Source organism: Bradysia coprophila (genome assembly GCF_014529535.1).
Source record: "Bradysia coprophila strain Holo2 chromosome X unlocalized genomic scaffold, BU_Bcop_v1 contig_173, whole genome shotgun sequence".
NCBI classification, from domain to species: domain Eukaryota; kingdom Metazoa; phylum Arthropoda; class Insecta; order Diptera; family Sciaridae; genus Bradysia; species Bradysia coprophila.
In genome coordinates, this window is record NW_023503302.1 from 5,898,678 (window position 1) to 5,913,124 (window position 14,447).

General features: G+C 33.4%; 1 protein-coding gene across 4 annotated transcripts in view; it reads left to right on the plus strand.

Moving 5' to 3' along the window:
- LOC119068318 (PH and SEC7 domain-containing protein-like) overlaps positions 1 to 14,447 on the plus strand; it is a 51,465-nt gene that overhangs the window by 240 nt on the left and 36,778 nt on the right. The window lies entirely within an intron of this gene.

The following is a 14,447-nucleotide window of genomic DNA, read 5'->3' on the forward strand; positions in this document are numbered from 1 at the left end:
TGGATCCGAAACACATCCCCATAGAATCGAAATTCTGATCCGTGTGCGTTATTTTTCACTTAAAAATCTAACAAATCTATTTCTCTGCACGGTTAAAATGCAATCGTGACAACAATATCACGGAAAAATTTATGTGATTTTACGGGAATTTCCTGTTTCCGATATGCCATTTCAACACAAATATGAATCTGTTCAATACAAAATAGTTTCAAAACACCTCATCAAAAATCAAAACAAAAACAAATTCCAAATTAAATATAATTTTGACTGACGATACAAATATGGGTATGGTTTCTCGAACTTGAAACCGATCCCCGTTGCCGTAAATGTCTTAAGCAAATGCTATGCCTAAATGAAATTACAAATTTCTGTGTCATTGCATAGGGTTGTATATTTTCTAAGATTATGTTAGAGAATCGACACATAAATATTTTGTACTTCTGTCCTAACGATAGTGGCTACGCCCAATCCTTCCAAAATTAAATTTTAGGCAAATTATTTGCTTGTTTTGATTGATAAAAATCTATACGTTTTGCACACAATACATCCGTAATGACTAGAACAACGTTTTTCTACTGGTTATTTATTTTTTATTTTTTTTTCTGTATTTTTGCTTGTGTGTATTATACACTGTATTATACAATGTGTTGTGTATGTGGGTATCTAGAAAAACAAAAATTCAGTTTGTCTCTAAAATACATAAAATGTTTTGCCTGTGGATTAGGATAAATTTGTGTATGTTCTAGTTGAAAACTAGTTGCTAAGACGCACGCTACCTATGGTATCGTCATTCGTCGAGTGTATTCTGCCGGTTTTGATAAGAATATTGATAAAAAAACAGTTTTTGTTTACATGGGGTGACGTGACACCTCTGCATTTTCGGTTTAAAGGATCCTCTGCGATCATGACATCATTGAAATGTATTTCAGAGTAGAGGTTGTTTTAAGAGAAAAACCGCTCCGGCCCGGTAAAGAAAATGGTTTTGAAACTCTAGAACTTTGAAAAATCGAAGCTGGTATGGGTGGTTGTGATTGAAATAATTACATTATTAGACAGGCTACGATTCATACAGTTTGTTTGTTTCATAAGTACTTTTGGAAGAATCGAGTTCAGTTAAGCGGAGTAGGGAATAAACGACAGATTCACGTACGTTTTCATTTAAGTCGAAGAAATGAGTCGCCTCTTAAAGTGTAAAAAATTCGATCGGAAATTTTCATTTTTTTAAATGCATTTTCATGGGTCATTGGTGACGTCCAAATTATTATTTTCTCGGTTCGTACATATCGAACATCAATGTTTTTCCATCTTTACTATTTTTGAAATGACAGCTGTTTGTAGACAACAGTTCTGTAAAACTCAAATTTAGTTTTGCACATGAAGATTTTTATTTTTCCGACCTTTTTCACCAACTGTGTACTCATCTTGAGCTTTACCAGACGGCAAGCATGCCAATATTATAATTGCCCCATTTGATCTAAACATTCTCAACAAATTCATAGAAAAACTTGGTACTTCATTAGCGTTAAAAAAACGTTTGTGACACTTCCCGGAACTCATCGATTATTTTCATCGATAACAGACAGGATCTCAGTGACAGTGGTGACAGTGGCATCCCTGAAGTACGTTTGCAAGCTCACATTTGCCACCCCTGATAACGTAAATATGATAATCCTGCACTGTGCAAAGTGTGATTGTACATAGTTTTCCATCAAAAATTCGCAAACATAGAATATACTTACGGAACTCCACACAGACACATTCACATGTCCAAACCAATTTCGATGAAATTTCTCAGTATATGCTCTCTGCCATAATTACTCCTGAACAATGGTTCCGTTTCTTCTCGTTTTTTGTGCATAAAACAGTTAATAATTGAAAGTATAGATATCCGCTTCTCAGTGTTTGAAAAAGTAAATTGAAAACCAAAAGGATTTTCAGTTTTATAACTTACTTAAATATGTGGTTTGAGCTGCTCCACGTACTTCCACGTAAGCTATTAAATTTACTGCTTGAATTTCGTAAATTTTGTTTCGTTTAATTTGAAATGGCAGATTTTTAATCTCGTAGTCTAATAAGAAACATTTCGATGTCAAAAATTTCATTATTTAACTCGCACTATGTTAGCCATGGAGCTTCTTAAACATCAAAATTTAATTGTTCTAGCTATCACCCCCCCCCCCCAATCAAACGTTTTTGTGCGTTTTTTGAGCAAGAAGCCTCTGTAACTGCCTTTTGTCGAAAACAGTTTCCAAAGCTATTTTCTTTCCAAATTGTTTTTGTTTCCAAATTAATGAATGTAGCAGCATCCAATGTATTCTGGTTTAATATCTGCCCCATGCGAAAGTTAAATATCGCAAAAAATAATTCACTTAAAATTAACCGAAAATATTCTTCATGTAATGGATCATTTTTGTAGGGGACCGACTGTCATGTAATAATTGACTTTCTCATGGGGCAGGCAATAAAATGAATTATCTAAATTAAACGCCAAATATTAACAAAAAAGGAAGGAAACGAACGATTCTCAAAACACACCACATCGCAAACGAATTTTTGTAAATGATAAAGTGCTTAATGGAAGAATTTTTAATATATTTTTTTCTTCAAAAGTTTCCTTACTGAAGAAGCTTCTGGAGATTCTAATTAATTTTACTATTTTCTACATTTCCTTGCAACAAAAGAACTTTGCAAAATAATAATAACCGCTCAGTAGAAATGATACGAAGAGTAAATTTGCTCAACTACTGAAATACTAAGATAAGAGTGCACCGCTGGCGTTATTTCATTAGATGTCGGATAAAAACTTTTTTTTTAAAGAAAAACTTTTCGAACATTTTCAACGGAAACGTTCTGATATATCGAACGAGTGTACCACAATTCACACATACCGTTCAAGTAATGTTTATGCGGGATACGTCTCAGTCAACTCATAACTCGTTCGTGAATTTTTTAGTCAACTACAGCTACCCGGATCGTACTTGTCAGAGAATTCATCATATAAAAACGATGTTACTCCAGTGCTACTGGTTAGAGAATATCTTTTTCAGTTATGCTATGGTAAAATCTTCATACATTTAGCTACATAAGCTAGGCAGAGCTCAACGCTTATTCTTGTCGTTATTTACAGTTGTTATATGGAAATACAGTCGTGAACACCTGAAATTGTCAAGCTATTAGCATAGTTTCATTATTACATTTTATTCCTCAAATTCACATGTGTATGAGCTTCTAGCACTGACCATAGCACTAACAGAGAAAATACTTGGAGGCTGGATGACTTCTTGGTTTGAGTGTGTGTGTTACAACATATGCAAATGTATTCACGCACACATGTATCAAAATTTGAAGGCTTTTTGACGGCTGACTTACGAGTGTTTACGCTAGGAGCAATGCTATGGTATGAGTCACAAGATATAAATGTGTGGAACAAAGTAGATTAAAAGAATAAACTTTTAGATGTTCAGTTCATGACTGTACTTGAAATGTCGTGCAAAATCCTGATCTAATGAAAAATTTATCTTAGCTACACTTAGCTTGAATGGTTTTAATTTCAATCCTCGTCGTTTATTTAGAGAAATTCAGAATTTCAATCTCAATATTGTCGTATAAGTACGACCACAACTCTCAAGAGACTTAGTCCCTAGGCCTTTTTACATTTAAAAGCTTGATCAGGCCTGATAGATTGATTAGCCGGGGACGAAGAAAGAGCAGCATAAAAACAGATTTGTAATATAAAAGCTGGAATCGCTTTTATGCTGTTCGCTTTACAACAATGGAAGGTGTGGAATTTTCATTATTTCTTGGACAACGAAGTCACTGATGCATTTCGTGCTTAAATTAATTTCTCTGAATTGACGCTCGGATGTGTACCGACGATATTCTTCTCTGTATTTATCGTCACATTGAGTGATCCTTTTCTGATTCATGAGTTATCCGCTTATTGTTGGAAGTCCAATTGAGCCTGTGATGCTACCATTCTATTTTTCTCTCTTGAATAAAAGTCTTATTAGCATTGTACAATGTGTACATATAATGCCACATACATCAAGTACGACCGATGTTAGTAGAAAGAGATTGAACACGTCAGCGACAACAAGCGGTTATTACAATGATTTGAAGTGGTACAATGTCACAGAATCCTTAATTATCTAAGCAAATATCTATATAACGTGTGCAATATAGTGAGAAAGAAAATGCACAATAATCTAACGGCGGAAAAATATCTATTAAGTTTGGGATCTGAGCTTTACAAACGGCGAAGAAAATATTTATTTATATGAATCGCCCTGGCATTTGAAACATTGTTTGTTCATCTGTTTGTACGTTTTCTCTCACTCTCCAGTTTGATAGATATATTTATAAAGTAAACAACGGTTTATCACATCTTATTGTTTGGTGGTGCTATGAAAAAATCGGTCTATTTTTGTACATTCGTTTTTTTCCTCTCGATTAATTAAAACCTACACACATATACACGGAACAATGACACCTCCAACGATCAACCAACAATCAAAATGATTCTGATAATCTGTAAAGTTAGATAATAATAGAGGAAAAATGAAATTTATTATCCCATTCGGTGCCGACCAACGGACCAACCAATTCTCTTTTATTTTCAGATTTTTTCTATTTTTGTTTTTTCCACTGTATCTATATATCGACATGAATTTGCAATATAGCGAAAAGCATACATCCCTTACCGATAATTGTCCACTGTAGAAACCGCATATTTATAGCAAATATTCATTATTATCTCGAATGGAAAGTCTACAATCTACAATCTAATCCGAATAAGGGAAAAGTGGAAGCGATTGCCTCTGAACTCCACACACACACACCCCATCAAAACGTACATTCTATTGTAGAATTGTAAAGAAGAAAACGAAAAAAATATAGAAAATAATGTCAAAAGGAGTAACTTTATGTTTCATTTATATGCCATGCCGTTTCTATTTTCAGTCTCGTTGTTTTATTTAAAGAGAAAATCAATTTTAATAAATAAATTAAATTAAATCCTATGTCAATGTATGATTGGATTGAATAGGACATATCGAGCGAAAGCAAACGCTATGTGTATAGAGAGTGTTATCGTGCTAAAAAAGTGAGTGAGAGAGAGACACAAAATATGTAGAACGGAGTTGTTCGAAACATTGGATAAAATCTAAATTTCAGATTTATTTCACAAATTTCAATAAAGAATAGCTCGTTCGAAAAGATGAGTATGTGGGCCGAATTATCCAGCTAAACGATTCACTTTCTTTCTGTTTTTTTCTTCTTCTTAAACTTCTTGTTTTCTCGATAGCATCAGAATTGATCTTTTCGTGTGATTTCTTTGGCTAACGGCCAATGAAAACGAACCATTTTATTTTTGTACAAACTGATATTTTGTAATAATGTATTGGACATTATCGCCAGTCGGAAATTGTTACCACTAGACATTTATACTTTTTTATTAAGTGAGAAAAATAAAGCGATTTATTGTCCTACGTCTGGGTGACTAATTCGTTTATCAAATGGTTCAATGCTCTGTCTAGCGATGATAGCAATATTTACATGAAATGTCTGTGATTTTTTCGAAGAGTGGTTGGCAGGGGATATCTTAGACCTTAGAGTGACATTCATGAATTCAGTCAGGATTTTTACATGATTTTCCCGCAGCCTTTTCCTCAATTTACTAAAGGAATTGCTATTCTCTTAATATTGTGTTCCTTATTGATGTTCTCTTATCTAAATATCTATAGAAGATATTTCCGATAAGCGTGAACATGAAGAAACATCCTTTAAAATGGGGAAATACAACCACGACTGTTGAACGACTAAAACCAAAAATTAGTTCACCAGATCGGGCTGCGGCTAAATCTTTTCACAAGATTGTTTAAAGTAACGGTTCATAATTGAATTGACAACAGTCAATTGCAAATCGAATTATTGTCCAGTATGTTCGTCTAATATATTTTTTGAAAATATCGTAATTCTATTATCGATCATCATGTCTAACTACTCCAGACAATGTCTAAGAAACCACTGCGAATCAAACCCTTGATCTCAGTTACTGAAAAAAACTGGAATTAAATATTTGCAACTGTTGTACCAATTGTAGCGATGATGGTTAAGAGAAGAACAATAACAATGATTGAAAACAATGCATTTTTGACAATACGTAGTGCATCCATCAACAAGGTGAGAAGCCTCCTTTCACCACCTTACAGTTCGGTTCCGTTGGAATTTATCGTGTACTCTCACACAAGTAAAATTCGAGGGCATTTCCTTTTTTATATAAGGTGTATAGTACCTTCATCTCAAGTTCAGTTTTCGTATGCTTTTTTCCCAATTTTTGACTTAGACTTGACTTGACTTAACCTGGACACATAAGAAAGCGGTTAGACAAGCGATAAACTCGAACCTGTGTCTGGGGGAAAAGGAACACAAAGCTCTGGGCTATCGATCTGATTGAAAATTATAAGTGGACGTACGATTACAGGTTTAGACAGTCTACGACGACACTCAAGACTTCCATTGTGACTGTTATTCGTTAAAACCCGCACGTGTGTGTGTTTCACATTACTCCTTTTCCCCTTTCTTACGTTATTCGGCTGTAAACTGAATAAATGAATGATATTGATACGATCCTTAGCTTTAAATCGTAAAAATGTACGACAACCAATTTTTATTTTGCATGTTATCAACTTCCTACTTCGACTAATTTCATACAAAAAACAAAGAAAACAAAACAGGAAAAAAAAGAACCATTTCCAATATCCACACGTAAAGTTGAATAAACAAAACCCGAATAGCATATTTGAAAATTGTGTCAATTTGAATTGTTACATCCATAGCTTATAGTCGAATATCAAATTTGAAATGTTTTTGAAGTGGTTTCAATGAATAAAAAAATAAAAAAAATTCGGGCTTTAGCGTTGTGAATAATAAATTGTATGTCATGGTGTAGTGCTATCCGGTGTCATTTTATATGTGGTTCAACTTAAATGTTTTAAATTGAGATGATGTAAATTGTTATATTAAAAAAAAGCACAACGGGCTTACTATATCATAACGTCATAATTTTTACAATTATCGTTTCATTTCCATCCTAAAATTTTAATAAAAATGGAAATTTTATTATGGAATGAAATCATACAAATTACAAATCAAAAGAATGTTGAACTCTTGAACTTGAAAACCGTTCAGATATTCAGTGTCCCATTGGGGGGGATCTGCTCATTTTCTATTCAAATATAATATGGATTAAGTATTGAGGATTGAGTATATACATCGACAGAATGCTTGCTAATAAAAAAAAACTAGCGTTTATCTGCACACATTCATAGCCAAATTCAAGTTGAATTAATTCAATTAGACCAATGCTAAAATTTATGAAATTTTGGGCAGTTGGAATGCAATTGGACAAATCTTCATGAACCATTGGTACGATAAAACCGTCCAACAATAACTTATGGGAGAATACACCCTTTACTGTGTAATAAGCTTGCAGGAAATATCAACTACTACTCGATCCGTTGTAATTAAAATAGTAATTCCTTTCTTTATCACATGTTCGTTTATTATTTATTGAAGAAATGTACCAAGAAAAGGTGGTCAGGCTAAGCCCTCATCCCAACCTACAAAAACTTGAATCTTTTCAGAATACAAGTTGCAAATAAAAATTGCAAATAAAAATTTCTTCTAAACGTTTCGCCGCAGGAATCGTGTTGATAAAATTTCGACCAATATTGTTGATGAAGTTTTTTGATTCTGAATTTCTAAATACAAAGTCTGCTACAAAGTCAATCTGAGTCTGCTATAAATATGATCTCTAACCGATTGACCGATCCCAAATAAAAAAAAATTCCACGACAACAACATGTCATCTCGTTAAAACTCATTGAATAACGACATGTTTTCGATTGCATTGGATTTATTCCGGTTGACCAAAAACAAAATTTGTATTTCTGTAGATCATGTATTATTCAAATATATAATAAAATGTGCCCCCTAAAACACGAAACATTTTCGAATGCATTGGTTATTCCGGTTAACCGAAAATATTTGTCATACGTAGGCTAACATTTCTTCATGCGATGTATAAGTACATATCGAATGGAACGTTCGTTTTTTTTATGGACTGACATGAGTAAGAGTCGAATTAAATCATTTTTGCAATCCCGGGCCATAATAATCACCTTTCCATGCGTGTGTTTGATGGTCGATGATGTGAAAAAAGATTTTTTTACTTTTTCGATGTAAGGCGTGCGAGAAATGTTGTGCAGTGGAAAGGTGTGATAATGACCCGGACTGCAAAAAAACGTTGTATCTACCACTGTAGGTATGAAGGTATTTTCTCGCACTAGATGTCGATTCCATTGTCAACCCGAGGCGTAGCGGTAGAAATACGCAAAGACACCTTCATACCTACCTAGACAAATAACTATTTTGGTATCTTGTAGCACTTGCATCGTTAGATTGTTTTTTACGCAACTCCAATCGTGGAACGAATTCTCATGATTTCTTACAGTCCTAGGGATGTAAAGCATTGTTTGTTATGTAGTTGTTGTGGTCGATTGTGTACATAAGCCGGAATGATAATGAAAAGTCACGCTTCTATGTGATTATTCGTATCGACAAATTCGCATGAGAACCGAACTTTTTATACGCTGTCACATAAATGACTATTGCAATTTTTGGATGTGAAACGAATCATTTTCCATAAATGTTGACATTGTTGACGATCCTTAATTAACATTTGAATGCAGAAAATATCTAATTTGTGATTGTTGCAAAATCTTTCATGCGTATAATATTCACCTTTTCCCCAGAATTTGTGACAATGTTCTACAGTATCTTTGTTCATCATTAAAAATTGATAAAATAGAAGATAAATAAAATAAAATAAATAAAAATATGAATTCAACAGCTCTACGTTGTCGCTCAAAGTGCAGTCACATTTATTTTATTCATTTTATTTTTCTCAAATAACAACTCATACCCTTTGACAAAACTTTTTCATGGAAATTGCTGTTCCGACGGTACATTATAATATATTTTGATTGGGAAACGTTGTCTTGCTGGTCGGATTTTCAATTAATTGGACGGTTGTTGTATTGCATGTTGTACACATGACATAATTTATGTTTCACGTTAACTTTCGCGGACCTATTTAAAGAATTGAAGATCCTCATTGTCAACTGATTTTGAATCTTTCCCGCGATGACGTATACTACAGTTTCTTGACCTTATTTATATCGATCTATCACGAAAAAAGGAAAAGGAAAATATGATAGGAGGCACTAGGAATTTCTAGAATTTCTTCATCCTAGGCTACCTTTTTTTCTCTGGTTAATTTCCGATTCCAGACATTGTTGTGATATTGTGAACTTATAAATTACATTTACATCCAGACGAAGGAGAAATATTTCAGCAAACGCGTAGAGCAATCAGCTGTCTAATATTACGATTAATTTATGCTTCATACCATGGAAACATATTTGAGCCGATTTGAGCGTCAAAACAGACTACCATTAACAGAAACATATATTGATGACGGTTGCCAATGTATTCAGGATTTTATCTGTTTATTTATATCAATTATCATACTTGAAAGCTCATAATGTTACGATATGTGCTACGGTACACGGTTATATATGTGTGGTGTTACCAGCATATATATTTATAGAACGTGATCATAAAAATGGAAAGAAAGTCATCTTTTTTAAGAAGAAAATATCGAACAATAATTTTACAAATAGCGCTTCACATGAGACTCGCAGGGCCTATTTTTAGAAAGTCGTCGGATTGATTATTTTTTTGGTTATGAGGAAGAATCCAAAGAGCGGATTTTTAGCCATCGAACAGAGTTACATTAGATAAGGAACTGATGTGTCTTTCGCATGTTTTGAGTGGATAGGGTTTCACTTCATGTTGTTGTCATTGGTCATAATCTCTTTAAGACTGTAGTCTCTTGCGTTCCTAGAAAATTTTGCTGCACTTTTAGATAAAAGTAACAATTCACTGCTTTGAACTTCACACACGCTGTTTTCCCGGTCTAAATGAATTTCGTTATTCTCTTTTCACATTGTGGGTAGAATAGATCCGGATTGGGTCCAAAAAGTGATCTTTTTGGCAGTCTTTGAAGTTTTTCGAGTCTATCGAATGAAATGTTAGACCTTGATAAGAAAGTAAAAAAAAAACTTTTTTTAAGTCCCATTGTTTGTCCCATTTGAATTTAATCAATGAGACTACAGTTGAGTTTTTCTTACAGTGTAGAATACTGGACGTTAAGAATTCGGTGAATTTTAAATTAAACTCGAAAAAATTATTTTGCACGAATTAGGCCCTGAACCTCGTAATGACAAACAAATTTTGAAAGAATTTCGCTGTGTTTGGCAACAATTTCGTTGGAATTCAAAATCTTTTTTTTTCTCACTCAACTTATTAAAAAAGAAAATTACAAATCGGAATGAAACAACAATTTAATCAAATGCTCAATATGGTTCGGGTCTATTAGCCTCAACCCTAATTTGGCTAGTAAGTTTAATGTTTTTTTTTTGTAAATAATTATTTCATGTTATTCAGCCATGTAAACGTGTAAAGCTAAAATGGAAGAAAACATTGCATGCAAAGAACCGTTCGTATAAAATGATATCATCTCGGATGTACTAACATTAAGCAAATCTATTACTTCTTGTCGCGTAATTTCTTCCCTTTCGTGTAAAATAACCACAGAATGAGCCATTATTGTACTCGTTTTCAATGTAGGTTCGAGATGTTATCTGGATTATAGAGAAAAAGGGTAAACTTTCCTAACATAGACAAGTTTATAGCGTTTTCTTCAACGTGTTAATGGACATTATTCAGAAAATATATATTTGTCGTTGGGAATATTTATGATAATTCCAATAAGTCGACGCGAGTGGATTTTTTTTTCTGTTTGTTTGTCAAAAACGGTTCAATAGATACCATCAGCTCGCAAATTGTGTGCGATATTGAAATATTGTTATTATCAGTTTATTTTTGATCGTAAAAGTTTTTCTATTGCATTTATATAATATAATGTTTCTTGATTCCAAACATAGTTTATGCATTGTTCGTTAGAGCGTTTTTCTTGAGTCGTAGAGACATAATTGGAGAGAAAAAAATATTTTTGTTTTTATCATTTCGCTCTACTTAGTTGTTAGAAATCAAAAATAATGTTTACTCATTGGCCATAGAAAACATTGTTAAAAATGTTTTCCATTTGAGATATGGAAACGTATACAACGGATAAAATTTCTTTTATTGGATGTTCTTTGAACGTTTTGTACGAGTGGATAACTTTTTTTTTGAAGTGACTTTATGCGATCAATTATTATTTCCATATCTTGTAGTAAATATTATGTCAAGATATATGTAATTTGGCCGACAGTCGGAGAGTCGTACATATAAAACGAATCGTATCGTTTAAGAACTCTATTTTTCCAATTTTTCCTTTAAAAGTAACACATTTTTTCATGCTGTAATGGTTTTACTTTTTCAAAAACAGATATTCGTTCAGAGAAATCATCAAAAAACCAATATTTTTGCGCACAAATGTAGGCTAGAATTTTGCCAAGGGTTGAGCGGTCTTAAGTGGTTAGGGTGAGTTTCCCGGACATGTAACAGCTTTTTCATTGACAGACACTTTTTTATGAATGATAGAAAATTAGGTGACTACTGTACATATACATGTCCGGAGACTGATGCGGCCACCCTATTTTGTGTCTGCATGGATATTGATACATGTCAAACCCCAGTGCAAGCAATTGAGTTTGAATACCAGTCTCTTTTAGCTGAATATCTCAGCAGAAGGTACTTATGCCAAATACTGCTGTATTCAGTTTATGTATTGTCGACCTAGTGTCCAAATGAGGTCATTATTGACATTGGTTACAACACTCCGATTCTCTGACTATCCGATGCGTCTTAAAAATTCCGTTTAGTCATGCATGATGTTAAAGTTGTTAAATTCGTTGACCTGCAAGAAACTTTACTCTCCGGTCTCTTTCATTTCATTAGTTCGAACATGGTATTTCTTAAATGGATGAAGCCATATCTTGTTTTGGTCTAGTCAACGGATGTTTCTAAATGGTTATCATAGACATCCAGAAGAATATTTAGTAGCACTCAAGGTGCAGTTTGAGAAATCTCCAAAATGGTCACGAATATTTTCCACTTATTTCCCAACCATTTGAACAACTCTGTTCAGCTACAAATGGGGACACGTAAGAGTATATTAAAATGGATGAGATATAATAAATTGAAAACAAATTCCCTTCCTATTTTCGTTCATTTTTGTTTCGATTCTACAAAATATGCATTATGGTTCTGTCGCGTAGTGACCTAAGACAACACATAATTTATTTAAGCTCTGAAAGTTCCTACCGAGACCGATCAATAAATTTCTGCGATAAAAGCGGTATTGGCGGTTTCCACACGAGGAAAAATATGCTTCTATTCGCGCAATAAATTTTAGCATAATAATCTTTTTAGATGGATTGATGTTGTGCTGTGTTATTACGTATTGTTATTGTCATAAATGTTTTATTCGTACGAAACAAATTTACTCATACTCACTTTTTGATTTGTAATACGTGAAGTGTATACCGTACGCGCGCCACAGTGCTATATCGTGCGTTTTGTGTTTTTGGTATGAGAAATTCTAATGGATTTTATTTATTACATTTGATAGAATAAAGATAAAATGAAAGAGCATCAAAAATGCTGTAACAGAAGAAAAAAGAACAGAAACTTCATTTATTATGTTCCTTCGTGTTGTGAAAGATGAATAATGTTTGGATGTAAATTGTCTCAGTCTGCTTCGAATGCCATCAGTTACGAACGGTGTGTTAGCCCCCAGTACATCCGTACGGGGCTAATAGATCCATCAAAATCTGATGGCATATTATTGGAGTGACGAAAAAGTCACAATAAAGGTCGTATGAAAAGGTCATATACAAATATTACAAGCAACACCACTTTCGGATAATGCGTCGAAGGTTATTCTATTATTTTTCGTTTTTTGAGATAATAAAATGGAGCACTGTAATGCATTGGAAATGTACGAAATTCAAAACATTAATTTGTAAATAAAATATAACTTTAACTCCTCCGAATCCGAGGATTCCATTAAACTTTCAAAATTTTTAGACAATATTTTCTTTTAGGTTGTTAGCTATTTTATAAAGCCCAAGTTTGATACCAATAATTCCATCAGTTCTTTTCTCCTTTTTCCTCCTAAAGTTTTGAAAAGAGGAAAGTGGCGTCGAGAATATACGTTGATATATATACTTTAAACCCTCTCGTTCTAAAATATTTTTAAATTTTTGTTTTAGGAGGAAAATGTTTTTAAGGCGATAATGCCAATTTTCTTGTATTTTAACTTGTCAAATATCTTCTATTTCGGGCTTTTAATCTAAAATAATTCCATTTCATTTTTACGTTTCGTTTTCAAAGTGATTTATTTTGATATATTAGAGTTTAACTGGGGAGACTGAAGCGAACCCACCCGAACCAATTTAACCGTTTTTCTCCACGAAACAAAAACGTCAATTTGCTACACCATTATTTAAAGGTAATGTACGAGGTTATACATGTCGATTTTCTCCCCCGTCAAATACCCCCAAATTCTCATCAGACGAATCGCCAACAAAACATCAGTTTCTAATCCGCCTTTCGAGTGGAGAAAATTAGGCTAATCACAACGCACAAATATGATAATCAGTTGTGATACAGTGTGTGTTGTGTCTATACAGTTAAAAAAAAAAACTCGAAAAAGGTCAGATATCTCTTGATCCGAAACTGAAGCTAAGGTCAACCTAAAAATATCTGATTCTCAACTGTACTGACATAAATTTACCTGAAATCGGAAGACCGATAAAGATTCAGGTGAATCAGGTCAGTTTTCGGGTATACCTGAAAAAATCCCAGATATACGTGAAATCTGACCTGATTTACCTGAATATTATTGGTAAATTCAGGTCAGGTAAAATTTTTTAATTCAGGTCAGATTTAGGTCTAATTAAATTCAGATAATCTGAACTGTTCCGAGCGTTAGTTTTTTTTTGGTTCGTCAAAACCCTCTTCTACCTAACTGTTGATGTGATTTTCTTTCGATTTTTGTTTGTTTTTTCTTTTTTTTCTTTTGATTTTGTAACTTTATCCGCCACGAAAACAACGAAAACCCAATTCAAATCGAAATCGAATGAGACCGGTACAAAGTGTAAAAAACGAAAACTGAAGTGAACCTTTAAATATTCTCAGTAGGGGTCATGGTTTTTTATGTTTTCCGATGACGCGTAGTTATCTCTAACGACAATAGCATTTTAGATGATACTCGATCTTGCTCTTGATCGTTTCAATCGGATACCAAAAGAGAGAAGTATCCGACATCGTTTACTATGGAAGAAAACATTATCGTCTTTTCTCAATATTTCATC